The 16849-nt window shown below is 37.9% G+C and overlaps 1 long non-coding RNA gene across 2 annotated transcripts; it reads left to right on the top strand.

The window, feature by feature from the left end:
- Nucleotides 1-4099: 4099 nt before the first annotated feature.
- LOC148921492 (uncharacterized) lies at nucleotides 4100-7791 on the top strand. Of its 2 annotated transcripts, XR_016126998.1 has the most exons (3): nucleotides 4100-4345; nucleotides 5266-7454; nucleotides 7546-7791. It is a non-coding gene; the product is annotated as an uncharacterized LOC148921492 (long non-coding RNA). The 2 variants fall into 2 exon arrangements; XR_016126993.1 differs by lacking the exon at nucleotides 4100-4345 and having other exon boundaries at nucleotides 4814-7454.
- The last annotated feature ends 9058 nt before the right edge of the window (nucleotides 7792-16849 follow it).

Genomic DNA, 16849 nt, shown 5'->3' with positions numbered 1-16849 from the left:
TTTGTAGAAGCCTTTGCAGGTCCCACGGTGTAGGTTTGCGAAGGTACTCCCTCGTGTACAAATTTTCCACTGCATCACAGAATCTCACCAAACACTCTAGGATAGTAGATTTTCCCATCCTTGCAATCTCATCCACCTGCTCTGTAGATGCTCCATAAGCAAGCATCCGCAAAGCAGCTGTAAGTTTTTGCTCCGGGATAAGACCCAAAACTCCAACAGCATCATGCTTTTGAATGAAGTATGTGTCGTAATTACAAATATCATGCATGATTTTTTGGAACCTGAATTTGGGATAAAGTAATCCTCCAAGAGATTCTTACCCCGAGACTCCCTACGTCTGTCCACATTTGGGGCACGACGACGGTGTTGCCTTAATTGATTGAGCATACACACCGCTGCTGCAAGCATTTGTTCCTCTTCTTCATCGGCATCCCGATCTTCTTCAGCACGTCTACGCCGGATTTCTTCCCTTTCTTTCTGTTGCCTCTCCAACACCCTCCTCAAGTTTGACATTGAGAGTAGAAAGTGTTTTGTAAAATCCGAGAAATGAAGGAATAGATAAGAGATGGTGTGAGATGTATAAGTTGAGGGTGTAGTTTTATAAAGGGATTCAGAAGATAGAGATGACACATGGCACAATTTTTTAGGGTGAAAATCTTATTTGAATATGAGATTATAATTTTTTTTTTAAATATCTGAAAATCTTATCTGACATGGGACACATGGCACAATTTTAGAGGGCGAAAATCTTATCTGAAATTTGAGATTATAATTTTTTTTTTAAATATTTGAAAATCTTATCTGACATGGGACACGTGGCACAATTTTAAAGAGTGAAAATCTTATCTGAAATATGAGATTATAATTTTTTTTTAATGAATATCCAAAAATTTTATCTGGAATAAGACACGTGGCAACCGAGATTCTCAAAATTAATGGTTTAAAGTATAAAAAAATATGAAATAAAGTACAATGAATAGTATTTGCCTTAGACTTGCCCTAGACTTAGCCATCATGGGTGGAACCATAAATGGTAAGGTTGACATTATTTACGTGAATAGTGGCAGCCCGTACCCTAGACTTAGCCCTCATGGATGGAGATGCTCTAAGGAGAAAGAAAGAGGCTTCTTATAATTTAAGGCTTATTTATTGTTTCACCCTTTAAAACGAATGCTCAGTCTCACTTTACCCCCTTAAACTAAAATTTTCTCATTTAAACCCCTGAATCTCTGTTGAAATTTTCTCATTGTACCACTTCCATCCATCTCCATCCACAAAACTGTTAACTGTGCTGTGGCATGGGCATTCTAGTAATTTTAGCTCCTTATCTTCTCTCTCTCTACCTCTCTCTTCCATCCCCTCCCAAACCCAACCTCCACCACACCACCCCAACCACGTCCCCCTCCTCCCTCTTCACTCTTCTCTCTATCTCTCTATTCTCTTCCCTCCCCTCGCCAAACCCAACCCACACCCCAAACCTAACCCTCCATGGAATTACTCAACACACCCAAACCACCACCGCTTAATTTTTTTATTATAAAAAAATCCCTTCAACAGCCACTCCCTCTCTTCTTTCTTCACAGAGAGAGAGAGAGAGAGAGAGAGAGAGAGAGAGAGAGAGAGAGAGAAAGAGAGAATAAGAAGAAAAAGAAAGAAGAGGAGAGATGAGGTGGGGTGCGATAGAGGTGAGATAAGAGAGATGCAAAAGGAGGGGAGGGGTTGGGTCTAGGGAGGGGAGGGGAGAGAAGAGAAAGGCAGAAAGGAGAAAGAGGTAGAGAGAAGAGGGAGGATAGGGTGGGGGTGCGGTGTGATGGAGGATGGGTTCGGGATGGGAGAGAAGAGAAGGGCAGACGGCCAAAGCGAGAGAGAAGAGAGAAGATAAGGAGCTAAAATTACTAGAATGCACATGCCACATCAGCATACTTAATAGTTTGTTGGATGAAAATGGACGGAAGTGGTAAAGTGAGAAAATTTTAGCATTTTTTAGAGATTCAAGGGTAAAATAGTAAATAAGCCATAATTTAATGCAGCTTTTTTTATTCATATTTTAAACTTTTAAGTAATCCTAACTATTTTTTTTTTATTAATTTTTATTTATTTATTATAGAGATGGACCAATTATATTGAATTAAAAAATAATTGTAGTATTTATCACCCCCTAAACTAGGAGAGAAACTCTCATGCAACATGGATATCACTTTTTGCTATCCCCGTCCAATTAACACAATGAGACGTGAAATAAATTTTTCACGTGTCATTGTGTTATTGGTCGGAAATAGGAAAACATTGTTATCCCCGTTACAGAGAAAGTTTTTTTTTCTCCTAAACTAGGTAGTACGTGTTTGAGCAAAATTCTCATGAGAGAATATTTGCAGGTTGATTCCTCGATCTTCAATTTTTCTTCTCTCTCTTCTTCCTTGATCCCTGCAAAATAAATTGAAGTAAATTAGAACGCCGGGTGGGGAAGGGTAGGGGTTGGCTAAAGACCCTCTGATGCCTAAGTTAGTTCAATTGGATCTTGAAAAAAAGACGGCAATAGCTAAAGTAGTCGGAGTTTTCACACACAGGAGAGCCGGGTGGCTGGAGCCATGTGAGAGAGAGAGTGAGGAGGAGAGAGGGACAACAAGGGAGAGGGGGGAAGAGAGAGAGAGATATATATATATATATATATAGAATTTCGGCAACAATTACCAAGGGTTTTTCGAGTTACCTTGAATTTCTTGTGTTGCCATGTATTTATAGTGCTTCTTTTAGGTTATGGTTTGGGAGAATAATCCTTATTTGGTTAGGATTATTCATACTAAAAAAGACGATAGAAATTAATCACAGAGATTTGCTGGAAATTGGTTCCTTGATTTAAGGAGATATTCCTATTCTAATGTCATAACCCGATTCGAGAATAAGGAATATTCTCGAATCAGGGTGTGAGTCATGCTATAGTCATAAGAATAAAATTCTACAACTATGATATGATGAGAAATAGAGCCATAAATAATATAAATTTACTTAAAAACACAGAATCAAAGTCGCAGTAGCTCGTAGTTAAATACACACTAAAAACACAGAATCAAAGTCGCAGTAGCTCGTAGTTAAATACACACTAAGATTCTTATCAAACGGTTGACTACTTACAAATATTACACAAATCAACAACAAAAGCCTAGTAGCTTGGTTGAAACTTGCTTCCTCAAACTTCACTTTGAATCCTGCACAATCTATTAGGGTATTAGAATTCTAATGCCCAGTAGAGTACTGCCAAACCCCTCAAGGTTAGCTATCACAATTAATCAAAGTGTCATGCATCAAATAATACAAGATACATAAATTATGCAACCAGACCAGATAAATAAATTTGCATATGTAACGACTCCAATCCCACTAATTCATACTTTAGGGCACCAAGCCTGCATGTCTCATACCATGGATTTTACCACTGTGGCTCCAAATACCCTAAAATATAATCTAGCGCCCATCTGTCTCTTCCCCCATTTCTATTTTGTTTACGAATTTCTCAACTTTCACTTTTCATTAGAGGCCTTGCTCTCATCACCTTAATATATTCAAGCCATACTCCTGTCACCTGAATATATTCCACTTCTTTTTTTCTAGATACATCTAAGGCCTTCTTCCACCCTTTAGATATACCTGGACCCAAACACAACTGTATTTATGATGCATATGTAATGTAGCTCAAACATCATTTATCTATGTGGAATAATAATACATATAATAACAATAATATTTCAAGTTTAATCACATAAATAATAATATTTACCCAACATCTAATAATATCAATGGAGTAACATTAATAATAATTAGGGTTGGGCATTTGGACTTGAAACCCGGCCAACCCGCTCGATGCTTATGGTTTGGTTATCGGGTCGGGTTGGTTTGGTTTTTGTTTTTGTTTTTGGATATTCGGTTTCTGGACCCAAACCAACCCGATGCTTATGGTTTGGTTATCGGGGCCCAAAAACTAAACCCACAGTTTACCCAACCCAACCCGATTAGTTTAATTATATTTTAATATTTATTTTAATATACACTTGTAAGTCATTCGTTGGGGGGTTATTACATTTCCCATACACCCTCCACCATTGGATACTCCCAAACTAAACAGATATCCCAACAGCCCAGATTATGCGAGCTTTCTTCTTCGTTGCCGCCATGTCTCCGTCGCCAACTCTCGTCTCATCGCCCAACTCTCCGTCGCCAGCTCTTCATTTTTAAAATCCTTTGATTTTGATCTCATCTCTCATCTCTCATCTCTCATCGAATCAAACTCTCTCAGCAACTTTAGACTGGATCTCACTCACCAACACCAACTGCAATCTGCTCAAAAAAGGTAATTTCTTTGTTTACACTCTTTTTGGCATATTTGTGTGCGTGTATTGTCATACTTGGATTTCCCTTTGATTTTGCTAAACTACTGTAGGAAAAGGTAAGAAAAAGTAAGTGTTAAAGACCAATACTATTTTTAGGAGAACTTTTGGAGAAATTGATAGGAGCTATAGATCTAGAAATTGAAACCCAACAAAACTCACTTACCACTCATCCAATAGAAGAAGAAAACAAAATTATATATAATGACGGGCCAGCCCTTTTTTATGCGTTGCTCTACCCCGAAAGGAAAATTTTCTTTGCTCCTTTGTTCTCATTCATGCATCAGGCTTGTGGTAGGCCTTTATGGGATCAGTTCCATAATTTTTTACTCTTGCATCTTCTATTCGTGCTGCTGCTTCACCTTTTTAATATATATATATATATATATATAGAGAGAGAGAGAGAGAGAGAGAGAGAGAGAGAGATAAGAGAAAGTAGAGAAAGGGAAGGTGGGGTTTGATTTTTGTTTGGGACCTCTATCCTGTAGGATAATGTTAGACTTTTTTTAACAATAGCATTATATATATTTTTTATAATATATTTTTGTGGTCCCAAAATACAAATCCTCTTACGTTTCTTCAAGATTACTATTAACCAATTAGAAATAACAAATATATGTTTGAAAACCATCACAACTTCTTTTGCATATATAATTAATGTACAAATCTGAGTAATAACATGGTTCAATTATCTGTTTATAATGATTAATATAAACCTATAATCTGAGTTATCACAAGTTTGATATTATTTTCCTCTTACTTTCTCTACTATTCTCTATCCTATTTTTTGTTTTATTTTCAATGTATGTAGGAAAAATTGAAAATCTGTGTATGTATTTTTCTTGTGTTTATGAATCTTTTCATTGTGTAAATCTGTCTATAGGCTTGAAAATACAAAGTATGGAAAGAAGTTCTCAAATGGAAAGTAGTTCTCAAACTCCTGTCATTAACACATCTCTCACCAACCCAAATGAAAGTCCTAGTCCTATACCTACCACTGCTACCACTGAGCCATGAGTTCAAGGAGGAACATCTACACTTCCCCCAATTCCTAAGAAGAGAATACCTGTTAGGAAAGCATCGGAGGTTTGGAAGCATTTTACTAAGGACACGGTTGAACAGGGAGTGATATAGGACCTAGAGCTTCTTGCAATTATTGCCATCAATCTTGTGCATGTGATCCGGTAAGAAATGGCACATCTACATTATTGCAACATTTGAAAGTTCAATGAACGGGGGGTTCTCCATTGAAGAGGACAACAAACAAAAGGTTCTTTCATTTGATAAGGGAGGCTTAGTTTCACATACATTTAGCAAAGAGAAAAGTAGACTTGCTTGTGTGAAGATGATAATAATTGATGAGCTTCCTTTTAGGCACGTGGAAAGGATTGGGTTTAACTTTTTTGTGAAAGAGCTACAACCTAGATTTGATCCACCTTCTCGTAGGACCATTGCTAGAGATGTTTGGTCTCTCTTTCAAGAAGAAAAGGCAAAACTCAAGAGTATCATATCTCAAAATTCACAAAAAGTCTCTCTTACCACGGACACTTGGACTGCACTACAAAATGTGAATTATTTGGTTCTCACAACCCATTTTATTGATGATGGCTGGAATTTGCACAAAAGGATCTTAAACTTTTGTCAAATTACAAATCATAAGGGTGATGCCATTGGGAGACTTTTGGAAAAGTGTTTGAGTGATTGGGGCATAGAAAAAGTATTCACTATCACACTTGACAATGCAACCGCTAATGATGGTGCTATTAGGCATATGAAGAGGCAATTGGGCCAATGAGGCACTCTTTTGTTGAATGCGTACTTTTTACATATGAGGTGTTGTGCTCACATCACTAATTTGATTATGTTTGATGGGTTGTGTGAGTTGAATGATTCAATCAAGAGTATTCGGAAAGCTTGTATATATACAAGATCCTTACCATCTCGAATGGACAAGTTTAGGCAATGTTTGATGTTACAAAAGATTGATATCAAAGGTCTTTTACCTTTGGAGTGTAAAACAAGGTGGAATTCAACCTATGTCATGCTAGAGGCTGCCGTAAAATTGCAAAAAGGTTTTGAGAGGTTGGAAGAGGAGGACTCAAACTTTGCATCTTACTTTGGGGAAACCCTTGGACACCGTGAGGATGTGAGGCCCAAAAAAAAAAAAAAGGCTTGAAACGCAAGGGAGTTTAAGAACAAAATTGAGTCCCCCAAGTGTAGTGGATTGGGAATATGCAAAGGCTTTTGTGAAGTTCTTGAAAAGGTTTTATGAGGCTACCTTGAAGCTTAGTGCTTATAAGACGGTAACTTCCCATGTAGCCTTTCATGAAATGTGCTCTATTGTTGATCTCTTGAAGAAAATGATGATATGTGAGGATCCTTTTATGAAAAAGGTGGCTATTTCAATGAAATCCAAGTATGACAAGTATTGGGGTAATATTAGGGATGTAAACCAACTCTTAATAGTGATTGTGGTTCTTGATCCCCGTTACAATCCACTTTAGCTTTGGTGATTTGGAAGAGGATGCTTCCAAAGTTAATGAGATGATAAGTGGGGTAAAGGATCTTGTAATGAAGTTGTACGAGGCGTACAAGAAAGAAGATCCAGCTGCTGCCCAAGCTTATGTGGAGGCTAATTTTGAAAAAGTGCGGGGGAAACAAGTATTGTTGACAATGATGAAAGGCTTGAAAAATTTATGAGATCAAGAAAAGAGAAACATGTGGTTCAAATTGGAAATGAAGTTGATAAATATTTGTTGGAGCCTCCCGAGAATCCTAAAAATGCTGGGTTTAATTTGCTGGATTGGTGGAAAGAAAACCATCCAAGGTTTCCGGTCCTATCTAAGGTTGCAAAGGATATCTTTGTTGTCCCTGTGTCAAGTGTTCCATCAGAGGCTGCCTTTAGTGCTGGGAAAAAAGTTGTCAATCCTTTTCGGGCTTCTTTGACTTCAAAAATAATGGAGACCCTTATTTGCACCAATGACTGGTTAAGGGCTGCTGGCTTTAACTTCAACAAAGAACCGACTGAAGATGAATCGGAATTTTACATTACTTTGGAGAAAATGGAGAAAGGTAAGAGTTGTTTTCTTGCTTTTATTGTTTTTCATGTATTTGGTTTTGTTTTAACGTTGTTTGTATTAATTTATGTTTTTCAATGTGGTAGAAATGGAAACATTGCAAATGGTTGGAAAAGAAAACATATCTACCAATAATTTTGTCTCTACCTTAAATTGAAGACTTTGAGTCATGTAGCAGCAGCAGCAGCAGTCAAGATGAAGGACCATTAATATGTTCTATTACATTTTTTTGGTGATATTTTGTTTTTGTAGTGTAATGGAACATATTAAACAACCCTTTATTTGGTTTGTAATTTAAAATTGGGGTTGACTGCTTATGTTTTTGCCTTTAAGTTGTAATTGCCATAGTGGATAGGAGCTAGATGAATGGCCAGATTAAGTTGTAATTGTCATAGTGGATAGGAACTAGATGAATGGCCAGATTAATGGAATGAATATATTGCTGCTGCTGCTTTGTAATGGAATTAAACCTTTGATTTGATGATAGATATTTAGGGGGATGGATATTTAGGGGGATGAATGGATGCCCATCTTTTAGCTATGTATGAGATAGATGGAATATGCTTAAATATGATTTTTAGTTGCCCAGGTTTGAGTTGAATATAATGTTTTGTGATGAAAGAAATGGGCATAATTTGAAGTCAACAAAACTGTCCATTTACCCCAAACCAAACCAAACAGAACCATAAAGTTCGGTTACCCGAAGTGTTCGGGTTGGAACAAAGCACACCGAAGGATTCGGTTCGGTGTTTGGGTTAGGCCCAAAACCGAACCAACCCAACCTGAGCCCAGGCCTAATAATAATTTTCACATAACATCAAATAATATTTCATAAAATATCAAATAATATTCACCGAGCAAAGCAACAATAATATTCATATTTATAATACTACATATAAGCACCAAGATTAAAAGTGACATAGCTCAATCATCGGGAAATCCGAAAACCCTCATGTCTAGCTAACTAAAGTACCAATTTACCCTTCGGAAGTTCTCGGATTCGTCGAATCTACATTTTTTATCCAATTCCTGAATAAATTCAATTATTGAGCAGTCTTCGCTCTATTTCACCTAAGACCAGTAAACCTCAACGTAACACCTCAACCTTACGCATTTCAAACATTCTGCGTGAAAATGACAAAAATGACCTTTGGACCAACCTGGGGTTCAATGCGGTAAAATCTTGTCCAAAATAATCTGAAACTTTGTCCTATGCCCTATCAACACCAAAACAAGGCCAACGACACCTGTTATCCAAAAGTCACCATTTGGGTCATGTGGGCCCTACATCACCTGATACTTTAAACAAAATATGCCTTGACGCACAACCTTGGATTGACTTGAAACACATATCATTGGACTCAGATCAAGAAATCGAGCCGAATGGATTAAAAATATGGCGTCGGAGGCTGTCAAAACTGCCATCACGCTTTGCCACTCGCTGAAGATGCGAGTGAGCTTGGCTATGGTTACTATTCATCATCTTAAAAAAAATTCTGAAAATTTCCCCCTTTTTTTTCCAAACTAAAACCCAAACGTGAGACAATATGACCAACCAAAAGTTAACAAAATTGAGAACTTGCAGTGTTTTTGAAGCTTAGTCCCTTTAGTTTCTAACCCAATAAACCATACTCAAAATGGAGCTAAAATGAAGGAGTTACTAGCTCCAAAGTAGGTCTTGTGGCTGGTTTTTTTGCAAAATACAGATTTTTTTTTCAAACTTTTCTTGATGCGTTTAACATAACCAACTTAACCAAATTCGACGAAACTAATTGTGTTTTGTTCCTTGCCAACTCTAGTTTAAAACTCAACAAATGGCTTCCTCAAACACTCAAAGGATTGAGAGAAAAAGAGAGCCAAAGTGAGACTCGCGGACTGAAAATTTTCAAAAAATGTAATTTTCTAGATTTGGTTCTAAATTGTTCTCAACCGTTCTATCACCCCCTATGTTGTTCCCAAGGCTTCTAAAACTCTTCTAAAGTTCATATCTAGCATTGGAACTGATCAAAAACTCAAAATGAAACCAAAATCATAAACAACCCATACTTGAAAAATTGCTCTATCCAGCCAATCCGAAAATGGAAATTCAAAACTCTTCTAAATCAATTTCCCTATCACTCAAGTGACTCAAAAAGCTCTTCAAGGGACTAGAATCAATTTAAACACATGGAAAAAAAAAAATTCAAAACTCCATAGTTCACTCACCTTAAAATATTTTTCCCCCTTTCTTCCTCCTATGCTTCCTTCTCTTCCTCATCCAACTTCGATCTCCTTCCCCTCTTAAAATAATATCCAAGAGTAATCATCATTATCTTTAGCTTAGACTAGGTGATTCACTCCTAATAGCCTTCCAACTCACACCTTAGGCTAATGACTCACCTATACCAACTCATCTCCAACATGATTGTGGATTTGAAAACTTGGGGCAAGGAGGAAAGAATGGAAGGAGGGTGGGTTGATGTCCTCCACGTTTCAGATTTTTTTTTTGGGGGCCCTACAAGAGTATTTTGGTAATTTTCACAAATATGGTAATTTTGATCATTTTGGCCCAAAATTCAAAAACAATTTCCTACGTGGTTGTTGAGTCGACTAGTATCGTACTACTTAAGATATAATGGTCTCACTTCAATTTCTTAAATGTCATTTGAAAAATTTACAAAATGTTACATAAGAGCATTTTTGTCCAACTTGAAATTAAACACACTAACTCCAATAGTCTCAATCCAAAATCATTTGATAAAATACTAATAATCATTCTTCATTATAATACTATTTTCAATGAAATGCTTTCCACCTTTAATTTTTCAGGGTATTACACCTAAATCAAAGATAATTCCCCTAATTAAATAGGAATTAATTAGGGGAATAAGTTAACCTAAGGAATATCCATTTTCCACAGGTCGTCTTCTTATTGGTCGGTGAAATATGTGTTCCCACCAAGGATTGAAATATCGGCCGATACACCGATATATCGGCCGATATATCAATATTTTGAACTGTCGACACCGATATTGGGGGATAAGGCCATATCTTCCCCGATATCGACGATATATCCCCGATAAGTGCGATATCCCCGATATTTTGCCGATATTCCCGATATTTCCCGATACCCATAACAAAATCCAAAACAATTCAAAAGTTTTGAAGCAAATTGAAACTGAAAAGATTTTTTGGAGGTATATGTGCAGTGATTAGATATATGCGTGAAGGCTTTTGGCAATATTCAATTCAAAAGATGTTTTGGAGTATGCATCAAAAGAATCTAGACCTAGTACTAACTTAAATGAATCTTATGATGGCTATGGTTATGTCATGTCTGATTATAGTGAAACTAGATATGGAGCTCAAGATGATGAAACAGATTGTGGACCTACTAGTTGGGTTAATCCTAACTATCTCATATATGGGAGGATAGTAGGGAGCTCAAGAGAGACATATGTGCACCATGTTCAAACATGGCTTACAAACTACTCGGGTTACATGACTTGGTATGATTATTGTATGAATCTAGATGGTTGTTCCACATTGTTTGAACCTCATAGGAGCTCTTCATTTATGTAGTTGGACACTCATCTAAATTGTAATCCAATGTTCAAATAAACTATGGATTTATGCATGGTTTATTCATTCTAATCAACTTTTTATTTTCAAACTTTTCATTAACGCGTATTACATACCACTTATATTTCATTATTTGTTCAATACATTCATTGACAATGTACATAACATCTATGAAAATTTTACACCAAAATTATGTGTTTCAATGCCTATATCTGTCATTTTTGTTGATTTTTTTCCGATACCCAAAACGATAACGATATATCCCTCCAAATATCCGTAAATTGGAGGCACGATATTATCTGCACGGCCGATATTTTAATCCTTGGTTCCCACAAATGCTCCCAACTTCTGCAATGCGCTTGTGAGGCATGGATGAGATGAGAAATATTTATTGGACATTCCAACTGCATCTCGGCTTCTTTATGAGAGTTAAATACCTTTTGCGAGTTGGGCCCCTAATTGGAGTAGGCTTTTGACTTATTCTTGGAGTTGGTATCCTAATTGGAATGAGCTTGTGTTTCCTTCTTGACCTAGGATGCCCAATCTTTATAAATACAAGGTTTCTCTTCACTCATTTTCATATTGCAAACTTGTTTCCTATATTTTCTAGCTTGTGAGAGAGAGATCTCAAATATTGTACTGCTTGTCGAGGAGAAGAGTTGTCGTACATACCAAAGTAGGTAAAAAAAAAAAAGATTTCTTTCGATTTTTCTTCACGGTGAGGAGCGATTGGCTTGACTGGCTGGTTGTCATCATGATGCGAAGGTTGGAGTTATATTGCAATGGCTATTATTGCAACCTTTTTTTTTTTCTTTCTAAAATATCAATCAAATCGTGTCTCGGAGAAGCAGCGAGGAACGCTGGCACGGGTTTGGGTTACGTTGTGGCTTGGGTCGGTCGCTTGCCATCGCTATTGTCGTCGTTGATTACCGTTGGCTGTTGCCTCTTCTTTTTTTTGGTACCGCAAGTCATATTTTTATGCAATTTAACTTGAAATTTTCTTCTTTTTGTAGCAATTAAGCGATCATTTCTTTTTATTAGGGTAGTCGATCACCTAGTTCACAAGTGTCTTTGTACCTGTGGGGTGGTTACAAGGTGTACAAGAAGAGATTTGTGGTGAATTTGCATCGTGTCATAACCGAGGCTCACTTTTAGAAGTGGCGCACCTCCTATGCTTATGCCATACCTGATGACGTGTATATCAGGCTAGCAGAACTTATAATCGATGATGTGCTTGGCGTGGACCGGAATGATTCGAATTCGAGGATTTTTACCTTTCCCCCTTTCTACTTCTCATTGGGCTTCATGTCCCTCCTGTTAAAGTTCTTCAGGATGGTGTTTAGTGCCATGGAGTGTGCCCCAAGCCAATGTACTCTAAACATCTACTAGGCAATCATATGCTTCAATAACTTGAATCGCTTCTTCAAGCTAGGCTTGATTGTGAGTTCTTTTACTTCTTTGAGGTGAGGCGCTACGAGAAGTATGCTCAAGTTCTTGTATGCAATGCCAAGTTGTTTGACAGTTTCAGCCAAGGAGATCACTTGTGGCATGCTAATGCCTTGGAGGTCAGCAGAAAGTGGGAAGGTGAGGAAGGCGATGGTCCACTTATTCCCCTCACCCACTACGATGGTATGTCATACTATGTTGATATGCTTTAGTTTTATTTGAATTCCTTAATGTGTGACTGACTGAAGTCTTCTGGAAAGAAGAATATCAGCAAGAAGTTGGATATCAAACCGAACATGGCTAAGGTCTATCGGGCCTTGAACATCCCTGCAAAGTTTCGGGAATGACGCTGGTTGTTGAGTGAGTATCGAAATGACATTGGTGGTCTGCCTACTACCAAGGATGTTGAGAAGTAAAAGCAGTATGACTCAGACTCGAGATGATCAACCTGCCAAACTAGAGGAGTCCTCAATTGAACTCCCTAAAAATAGAAAGCTACCCCTATGTCCTCCAAAGATAAAGCTGCATCATCGCAAGCAAGAGATGTGTCTCCGCTAAGAAAGAAGCCGAGACTTCCTTTTGTTGTTATCAAATATTCTTTGAAAGAAGTCTCATTTGCTAAGAAGACTTAATTGGGAGCTACTCCATCATCTGCCACGGTCAAGCACCTTGTCGGCATGAATAACAAGAAGATTGGTGACATGCAAAATATTCGTGGCATTCTACTAAAGTCTCTAGCTGATAAGCTCAAAACCTGCGATATGCTCTACAAAGAAGTCTGCTCCCAACCTAATTCGCATGCTAAGAAGCAAAGAGCTGCTGAAATTCCTCACAGAAGTTCGACTCGCATGCATCACCAAGGGATGAAGGTTGAACTGGAAGGACTGCTTCTCTATTTAGCGATCGCAATCCATTTGCCGAGCCACGAGCAATCAAACATGGGACTAATTCAGCATCGTTGACTCCTTTGGAGGCAAGGATGATTACGGCTAAGAATGTTAAAAGGTCGTTTGTTCGGGCGAAGAGTCTTTCGAATCCGCGAAAAGCTCATCCAAAGGTTGACAAGCCTAGCTCCGCAAGGATGCATGTGTACCTCATCTGCTTAAGATGAACTTTCTGTCAAGCCCATCTGCAAGCTTGTTGATCAAATACATCAAGTTAGTGATCTTAACACGTTCTCGAGTATTTCCTCTGATGAGCAAAAGGAAATGGCTATAACTTTGCTTTATAAAAAAAAGGGTAGTTTTTGCTATTGGGGTCATCTGGAGCTTGTCTTCTATTGACCCATCTTCTACTCAGCTCGATGAGTTGGAGAAGAAGAATGTTGATTTGACTGACAAGCTCTTGGGCGAGCAAACCCGCCATGAAACAAAGATGTTTGAAATGAAGAAGAGCCTAGGTGGGCTGAAGAGTTCCCTTGTTAAAAAAAGATAGTGAACTTAACTCTTCTGTTGCTTCCCTGCATGATAGCGAAGAGGTCTACTTCCGTCTCGAACATAAGAATGCGAAATAACCTAGAGTTATGACAAGATGCTAGTTACGTTTGACGCATATTGCAAAGCTGCTGAACAATCCAAGTTTAAGGTCGTCATCGATGCATACAAGCAGGGCTAATTGGATTACAAGAACGAGGCCACTCCTTATCATTTCATTGAAAATGAAGATGTCGAGTTGTTCTGCCTTGATATGCTATTTGTTCAAGGTCAGCAAATCAATGTAATGGACAGTAGCTGGAGCTGCTAATGAGCTTGTAGTTAAGGATGATGATTCTAAGGAAGGCGCAGCTGATGTAGTGGCGGTAGAGGTTGTGGAGCAGAGCTGGAGCCGCTAAGTAGACGGCTGCATCCGATGAGCATGTAGCTGAGCGGGGAGCCACAAAGGGCGTAGTTGATCAGGCGATAGCTAAGGAGGTCGTTGATCAAGGATCATCTGCCGAAATCTCACAGTAGATGAAAACTCCTTTATCTTTTCAAGATTTATAACTTGCTTTTCTTTTTGTAATAATTGGTCTCAGTTGACCATATTTCTTTTGTTGAACTCTGGCCAGCTGGTTACTTTTGGTATGAAACTTCAGTTATTTATGTAACTTCAATTTTCATTGAGTCTTTTCAACTACCTGAGTGACTTGTTGACGCATTTGTTGCTTTTGGATGGTGGCATGTTTGGCCTGCATCTCCAGGAGAACGTTTTATTGTAGTTGTCTTGCGTCTCCCTAATGACGTTTTTGGACTGTGGTCTGTATGATATGCGTATCATGTAAGGACGTTTCCAATTGGGTTTCATCTTCTTCGATCATTACCTTTGTGTTGAAATGAAAGCTTTTCTAAACACAAGGTCCCAGGTTGGAATTATCTCACTTTAGCTCTCTTGTTGTAGTATGACATCAACTACTGCTAATAAGCTACTACTTGAAAAATGACATTTTCTTGTTCTTCTTCAAGCAGGTCAAAGTTGACCTTCATCTGCTCACGGTTCTAATTAATGTTGTGTAAGACCCGTGTCTTGGGGAAACAAGAACGGTGAGCAATCCCACATCGCTCGGGGAGGGAAAGGTGAAGTGCTTAAATGTGTGGGCACTTCTCTTCCTAGCACGAGGCCTTTTGGGAGCTCACTGACTTCAGATTCTTAGGAACTCCGGTTAAGCGAGTTGGGGGCTAGAGCAATCCTAGGATGGGTGACCCACTGGGAAGTTGCTCGTGAGCTCCCAGAAACAAAACCGTGAGGGCAGAGAGGGGGCCCAAAGCGGACAATATCGTGCTAGGGGAGTCGGGTCGTGACATGTTGCCTACCTAAATACTCATTGATGGAACATAGATATGTGGAGGAATAATTGCTTCAGTTTCATAGGCGAAGGAAAATGGGGTTTCGCCGGTTGATCTTCTTTTGGTAGTGCGATAAGCTCATAGGATTCCAGGCAGCTTATTGACCATTTTCTTTTGGGGCTTTCCAATATTTTCTTTAGGCAGTCCAACACGATCTTGTTGGATACTTTCAATTGGCCATTGCCTTGCGGATATCTAAGAGTTGATAGGTGTTACTTGATGTTTGACTTTGCAAAGAATGTGATGATCTGTTTGCTAATGAATTGTGACCCACTATCGGTGACCAGCAACTACGGGCAGCCGAACCGGCAGATGATGTTCTTCTAGATAAATCACTCCATGTCGGCTTCTTTAGTAGATGATAGAGCTTCGGCCTCGATCCATTTAGTAAAGTAGTTGGTGGCGACGATCATCATATCATTTTTGGCATGTGATGGTGGCATGGAACCCACTAAGACGATGATCCATTCCTAATTTAGGGAGATATTCTTATCCTAAATCAAAGATAATTTCCCTAATTAAATATGAATTAATTAGGGTAATTAATTCATGTAAGGAATATCCTTTTTTCATGTGTAGTTTTCTTATTGGCCGGTGAAATATGTGTTCCTACAGTATGATTGGAGTTCAAATTTTATAAAGCCCCTAAAATAGCTTTTGTGTGTTTTAAACTAAATTTTAACTAAAAGATAGGGAGCATAATTGTAGATGCCTTAACAACCCAAGTTGTTGGACTTGGATCTAAATGTGCCTATAAAATTGTCTATCATAATGCAACAAATCTCATAAAAGTAAAAAAGATTGAGCCTCCAACGATCCAACAGCGCGTAAAAGTGAATAAGAGTCACATAAATATTATTACTGGTTCATAATTATGCAATTGAGCCACAACAACATTTTTCTAGTTATGATTTTAAATATTATTAGGTTCAAAAATACCCACTTCATAAACACTCTTTTCTTTTTGTGGCCAACATTAATTTTCCCGCTTCGTCTTATTTAGCCGAATTTATTTTGTTGATTAGAGTTTACAAGGACCGGTACTTTATCTTCTTTTTCCTCTTCTAACGTTCCATGAGTCTAATTGTTTTTCTATGTTTCTTCTTAGGAATTAGGGTTAGTGTATGAAATTTGCTAACTAGAGACGATTTCGAATTCAGGTTCACTATTAAAACAGTGAAATTTGTTAAATTAACACTTGGATCATGCCTTTTTATCATACAATAATGTTATTATTCTTGTGAATCACATATAGATCATGCCTTCTTTGTTTTTATCATACAAGAATTAAATTCTTATGAAATGGACCTCAATAGGGTAACTGACCATTATAGCAAATTTAATTTTTTGGTCAAAGAATATACCACTTTAAGCTTCAAACAATAGGAAGGAACACTAGTCAATTTTTAAAAACGAATTTTAGCAAATAAAATTTCTCTAGTTAAATCCCAAGGACAAAATGTTTATCGATAAAAAATTTAATTGACGGTTTTGTCCTCCATGAAAAAGCATTGCAGTACGGCGCGCACACACTGGAAGAATATCAAAACGCAACAAAAAT

The sequence above is a fragment of the Prunus mume genome, linkage group LG1 (assembly GCF_029339155.1).
Source record: "Prunus mume cultivar Tortuosa linkage group LG1, ASM2933915v1, whole genome shotgun sequence".
Lineage (NCBI taxonomy): Eukaryota > Viridiplantae > Streptophyta > Magnoliopsida > Rosales > Rosaceae > Prunus > Prunus mume.
This window is presented reverse-complemented; position numbering and strand designations above follow the sequence as displayed.